Below are 6,940 nucleotides of genomic sequence, written 5' to 3' on the forward strand. Positions count from 1 at the left end.
TTACTTGTTTGGAGGACTATGGCAATGTTCAATAGTGTTGTGAAACCATGATATGTTGGGTTTCAAACCACGCCACACCTTCAGCCGTTTGATTGTGGTGTGGCATGGTTTGGACCCCACCATATCATGGTGTGGTTTTCACCACGCCCAAAATATTGGCCATATGTTTTTCTCATGGCCTCAACCACACCACAGGGTACTTTAGCCCCAACATTGGTTGCAGTTAATCAATTTTATTTTATTAGTTATCTTATGCATGTATTTTATATTTTATATTACTTTATTTTTTTATCAATATTAGTTTTTTAAATTTGTTATTAGTATTATTAATTGTTAATTATTATTTTATTAATTCTATTATTGTTAATGTTTTTAATTTTTTTACTCAATATTAATTTTCAATGTTTTCAACCCATCATTGACCCAACTGATTGAACCGCTAGAACCATCACTCGGTCATGACTCCAGGTGTGGTTTTAGTAAAACTCGGTGGACGGTTAAAAACCATTGACTTGGTCAAAAACCATCTGACTTGGACAGTTGGACCGTTGACCTAGTGACTTGGTCATAGGTTGCACACTAACTGTATATGCAAACTTCGGGAGCCATAACTGTGCACTCTGATGTCCAATTGAGGTGTTTTTTTTGGGTAACTTTTTGAGATCTATGCATCCCAAGGGGCCATAGGTGCCTTGCCCCTCTATTTTTTCCAAGAAAAAACCTTTTTGGTCTCAAATTGCAATTTTTAATATTTTTACAATTAAAAAATTTGAAACATGATTAAAAAGCATAAATTAAATATAAATGTATAATATATATATATATATATATATATATATATATGAATTAACATATTGTTGATGTGGCACAGTCTGACTCGTTCGACCTGGATGGTCAAACTGATGACCTATGACCCAGTGGCAAAAAAAGTTTGGCCTCTAAATCAGTTTTTAAAACATTGTTAATTTTTAATTTTTAAATTTTTATCACATGTTAAATTAATTCATACTATTGATTTGCATTTTTCTTAAAAACACCAAAAAATATTACTCTTGATTGATGACTTAGATCACCTTACATTGTGTATATGAGATACACAAAATCAAAATACTTAAATATAGGGGTGTGGCCTAAACCACACAACACTTTGCAGAACACCTATATAGGTTTGGTGTGGTTCAGGCTACCAAATTCTAACCACATTAAAGAACACCTATTCTGGTATGACATGGTGTGGTTGAGAACACACCACCTACTTTCTCGACCACACTATAGAACACCCCTTATAACTATGAAGTTGCAGTATTTCAAAAATGATAGTGTAGAAAGCAAAGAGTTTCCATTTGGATAAAATATGAAAAAATTCAAGTATTGGGTTTAATATTTTATTCAAATAAAATGTGAAAATTAAAAATTAAAATAATGAAAATGATTGTAGATTATGCTTTAATATTATTTTACTTCAAAATAAGTTTAAAGCAATAAATATTGGAGGGTGTAACATATATTAATGCATGTAAACGTTCAAAGTTGACAAAGTAAACATTTTTAAGAAAACAAGCAACCTAAAAACCAATTTGGTTGCTTATTATAGTGGTCCAATCGTCTAGTCTTGTTTGAATTTGACAACGTTAATTGGTGGACAGAATACCAATTCCTCCCAGCCTCTTGTCTTCTCTAATTGTTATTTAGATCATGCAAAAGTTGGTAAGTCAAGCCTCATTTGTTGGCCATAGTCTGAATGTAGAAAATTTGTTATTGATTGTCCATTTAGCCAATTGAGCATGAGAATCGAACTAGTCATGAGATATTTGAAAGTTTTTTTCCTCATTGAATGGTCTCCAATGCATTCTTTGGAGTTTCATACTAGAAAGTTATACATTTAGAGGCATTGTTAATTGGCCATTAAATGTCTAATTTCTTGCATTTTATTGGATTATGTTTCAAATTTAGGGTCAAAGAGAATATTATGTATACCAATCATAACTGCTTGAAGCTAGTAAGTTACACACATGTGCACATTCAGACATAGGGAGTGGTTCATGGATGTTCACATGTGCATCATTTTATAGAACCATTTGGTCCTCATATACATGTTTAACAATCTGAATTTGTTTTTAGCTTTTTTCTTTTTTCATTTATTTCTTAATGCCTAGAAGTCCAAGTCATTCTCACTAATAATGACATGCTAAAATAAACATGTGAAATATACAAACAACATAGAGGGGAGATATATTGATAAAAAACATAGAGGGGAAATGCATCATAAAAGCAAACAAGTAAAAAACTTTACCATAGTGTGAGCTCCACTAGAAGTGTTTGCACAAGATATACGAAAATAGAGTGGTTTTTTTTTTTTGTCAAGCTATTTATGTAGCTTTTGGGTTGATCATGTGTTTACTTTTTGATTCATTGGGAGTTATGGGTCTCAGAATGCCCAATTGGTGTTGTTTTCTCCTTTTATGGGTTTATCAGATCCTCCCATACAAATACCTCATATGAGTAACTGCATGCAAACAATTTGGACATAATTTGAGAGTTAAATATCCAGAAAATTGATTAATACAAAGTTATGTGATGAGGACCAAGTATGTTAGTTTTGTACAGGTATGATTTGTATGTGAGATACACAAAATTATATGTTTATAGGTATGAAATGATTTTCTTTTCAAATTAAAAATCTTTTTTGTACAAAAAAATTAATATGAACAAGCTGAAATTATATACTTATCATTATGAAAATCTCTATAGCACTTGACAACTCAAGTTCAAAAAGAAGCAACCTAGAATTTAATTGTAATAGGAAATTAGAAAATAATGAGTTAAAGGACAGAAATTTATATCCATTCAGTTTATATGAAAAGGCAAAAAATGGAGGAGTCCGGTCCATCTTACCCAATCTGGGTTCCAAAATATTGCAACAGAATTTTATCCAACCTATTTCACTTATTCTATATATACTCATTAGTGGTCAAAACAATGTCTATGGTGGCAAAGCTTTATTTCTCATAGTTGGTCAATGTTTGACCCATTCATAAATAAAGGGAGAATATTAAACTTATCTTAATTATTTCTTCTCTATTTCTATAATTTACTTGGAACTTTAGATAGAGTGCATTAGATACTAAAACATTGCTAAGATTGTTCCAGCTTGCATATGCATGAAAAATCATATTTTCATTAGATATTGAAACATTCTAGTTTAGATCTCTTGTAGAAATCAATCTTAACTGAGAAGTAGTTGGGGCATTCAGATCATTCAGATCTTCAACATGTAATTAAACGGTTAAAGATCTTTTGTTTTTGAAAATTATAGTTATTAATTTAACTATTTTTTTGTTTTTTGTTGTATTATAATTTTTTCTTGTATGTTGTAGAAAAAAAGAATGTAGATGGTGTCGAGATGAACTACTTTTATTTTTCTTTTCTTAGAATAGGAAGTGAATTGTTTTTATATTTTTTATTCTATATGTTTTTGTAGATGGATTATTCTTTTTTCTTTGAATTTGTATCAATTAATATGGAACAATATTAAAAAACAATGACTATATTTTAATGAATATGTGAATTAATTATTTTAAATAGCAAATTAAATATTTTTATATAGGTTTACATAAACTTTACATATGATAAAATAATTTTTTAAAACATAAATAAATTATCATCAGAGGCGGTTGCAAGTACTTTTAAATAAAAACAACTAATACGTTTAGTGGCAATTAAAAGTGCTACTATAAAGCATAATTAGGATTCTTAAAATTGCTTTTAGAGACAAATAAGTTTGTCTCAAATTTAATTAAAATGCCTATAAAAAAGTACATTTGGTGGCATTAATACATGCCTCTATATAATGCCTTTTAGTGATAATGCTTTGGAAGCACGATTATGTGCCTTAATATCTTAATTTTGGAGGCATTTATCAGATCTACCTCTAATATCAGTCAAGTGCCTCTATAACATTTAGAAGCAATCACCTGAGTGTCTCTAATTCTTTTTAGAAGCAATCACCTGAGTGCTTCTAATTCTTTTTAGAAGCATTTTTTTATGCTTTTAGAGGCATTTTTTGTTGCCTTTGTAGGTGATTTTTCTAATAGTCGTTGCATTGCTAGTTATGTGTAATATTTTATGAGCATTATTTTGGGTTCAACTTAGGCAATGTCTAGTTTACTGCTTTGGGTCACATTATTTTAATTCTTATTCATTTTGGGCAAGAATGGATAGAATTAAAGTATTTGGTTGCAAAATTCTTGTCATGGCCTCATTCTTTCTAGAATGAAAAACCATCCATTACCAAAAAAAAAAAAACAAAAAGAAATAACCTACAAAACTAAAATTAATTGTACCCCATGATGCTCATTTTTATTCTTCAAAGAAGCTTAGTATCAATGATCATAAACCACCAACCTTACCATTGGTATAGATGTTTACCTATGGATCTTTGGTAGTCAATTGTCCATAAGCTACTACTATCATGAAATCTTATGTTGATGGATATATATTGACCATCGGCCATCCATTGGTAAACACCTATGCTATGGGTGCTCATGGTTCGATTAACTAAACCGTGGGGCTTTTTTTTTAACCGAATAAGTACTACCAGTTTTTGGAAAACTGGTAATCGGAACCGAACCAAAGCCAGTTGGTTGACCGTTTCGGTTCGTCAGTTTTTAATTTTTGTAATATATATATAATAATAAAAAATTCTAAATATATATAAAATATTATATTTTAAATAATAAATAATATATCATATATTATAAATATATATATATATATTTATATATAATGCATATTTATTAATTTATAATATATATAATATATATAATATATATAAATATATATAAATATATATAAAATATATAGAAATATATGTATATCGATCGGTTCAGTTAACCGCCAATTTTCTATATTGGTTAACCGACACCAATCCGGTACCTTTGGTTTTTCAAAAACACCAAACCGATCGGTTTGATTAACTAATTTTTTGGTTCAATTTTGATCTATTTTTTCGGTCGGTTCGGTTTTTCAGTTTTTTTTCTCACCCCTAACCTATGCAAATGATTTATGACCACTAGCATATAGCTTCTTTGAAGAATTAAAATGATCAACATGGGGCATGATTATATGATTGTTTATTGTATTTTATGATTTTCTTAGTATATTATGATTGTTGAATATATTAGTTTGATGAAATTGTTAGATATTTTGTACTTTTGTATGTTATTGTTTTTATTTTTTAATTTTTAAATTCCATTTCTATTTAGAAGTTTCGTGCTCTTTTCTTCATTTGCCCAATTGCCAAACCCTAGGGGGTTTGCAATTACTAAACCTTTGGGGAAGTTTCAGCAACAACTATAAACTTCAAAGGGAGGTTTTAGCAAATTACCCTAAATTTTAAGGAAAAGCCTTAAAGTTGTTGCCTGTTGGGGGCCAATAGTTTATGCTATTGAGAGCGTTTTGGGAATGCCATGTTACCATGAGAGTGGGTAAATTAGTAATTGCCCCTATTTTGTTTTAACCAAAAAGAAAGACATGGGCATGAATAGGTGAACTAGGGGTGCAACTTGGACGGCCCAGCCCGAGCCCAAACTGGCCCAACTCAAAATTTTACATGGGTTAGGCTTGGATTTTCAATCCTTGGACTGGGCTTTGGCTCAATAAGTTAGGATTTTTGATTTTTCAGGTCGGGCTTGGGCCTAACCCTTAGGTAGCCCAAACCTGATCCAACTATACACATTCATACATACATATGTATATACTAGTATTTGTGTATGTGCTTTACATGTGACAAATTTTGTGATGATGATAGTATATAATATATTTTCAATTTGTTTTTGTAATTTTTTATATTTCTACATCTATAAAAATTAGTCTTATTTATCACATTTATTATGGTTAATTAATACAAAGATATGCCCAAAAATTCTTGCAAAGGTAATGAGAATTAATAAAATTCTTATTATTCTTATTTATTATGATTCATTAATAAAATTAATAATTTTTATAAGTTACCTTCTTCAGAATTTCATTTGAATTCTCGTTACCTTTGCAAGAATTAACTTCTTTATGATAAATCCGACTTCAACTACTTAAATCACTAAAAAACTTCAATGAACTACTATAAAACAATTACTTACTTCTCTTGCAGATATCTTGCCATCCAATGATTTGGGCTTTAAGGTAATAGAAATGAAAAATTAACCCACCATATGGTGGAAATAAATTAAAGAAGAGAAAACCATCTGTTGCCTTAATGATCAAGAATTAAACCAATGAAATTAGGTTAAAATTATTTAAAAAAATAAGAAAATAGTTTAAAGAATAAATTGCTCATCCATTTATAAGTTGGAAATCTCTTCTTGTTGGTTAATGTCATTGTTGAACTCCCCTAAAGTTTGGTAAATGCAATTTTTTGACACAATTGCAATTAGATCCTTCGTTAGAATCTTTTAACAAAAAGCACACAAAAATGTCCAAAATACCAATGTAGTTACTTTTAACCAAAATGTTTATTTTCCAAATTTGTTCTTCATATCAATTGCTCAAAGGTAAAATTGCAACTTTAAACTCTCTTTTTTTTGTTGTTCATAACATGTATATTGTTTTTTATGTATAAACCAACCTCAATAATAATTATATGGGTATTTTGGACATTTTCATGCCTATTGTTTGAAGGTTTGACAAAGGGGGTTTATTTGCAATTGTGTTAAGAAGTTTAGGGGAGGTGATTGTAATTACCAAACTTCAAGAGAGGCTTGGGCAACAGTCAAAAACTTTGAGGGAGGTTTGAGCAATTACAATGGTTTGTTTTACAATTAATAAACAAAATGAGGGATTTTTGTTTATTTTCCCTAACAAGAACTCGATGAGAATGTTAAATAACATTTTTGTCATTTACTTGTTTTACAATTATGAACAAAAAGAATGGAGATTTATGTCT

The sequence above is a fragment of the Nelumbo nucifera genome, chromosome 1 (genome assembly GCF_055504915.1).
Source record: "Nelumbo nucifera cultivar China Antique chromosome 1, China Antique-T2T, whole genome shotgun sequence".
NCBI classification, from domain to species: Eukaryota; Viridiplantae; Streptophyta; class Magnoliopsida; order Proteales; family Nelumbonaceae; genus Nelumbo; species Nelumbo nucifera.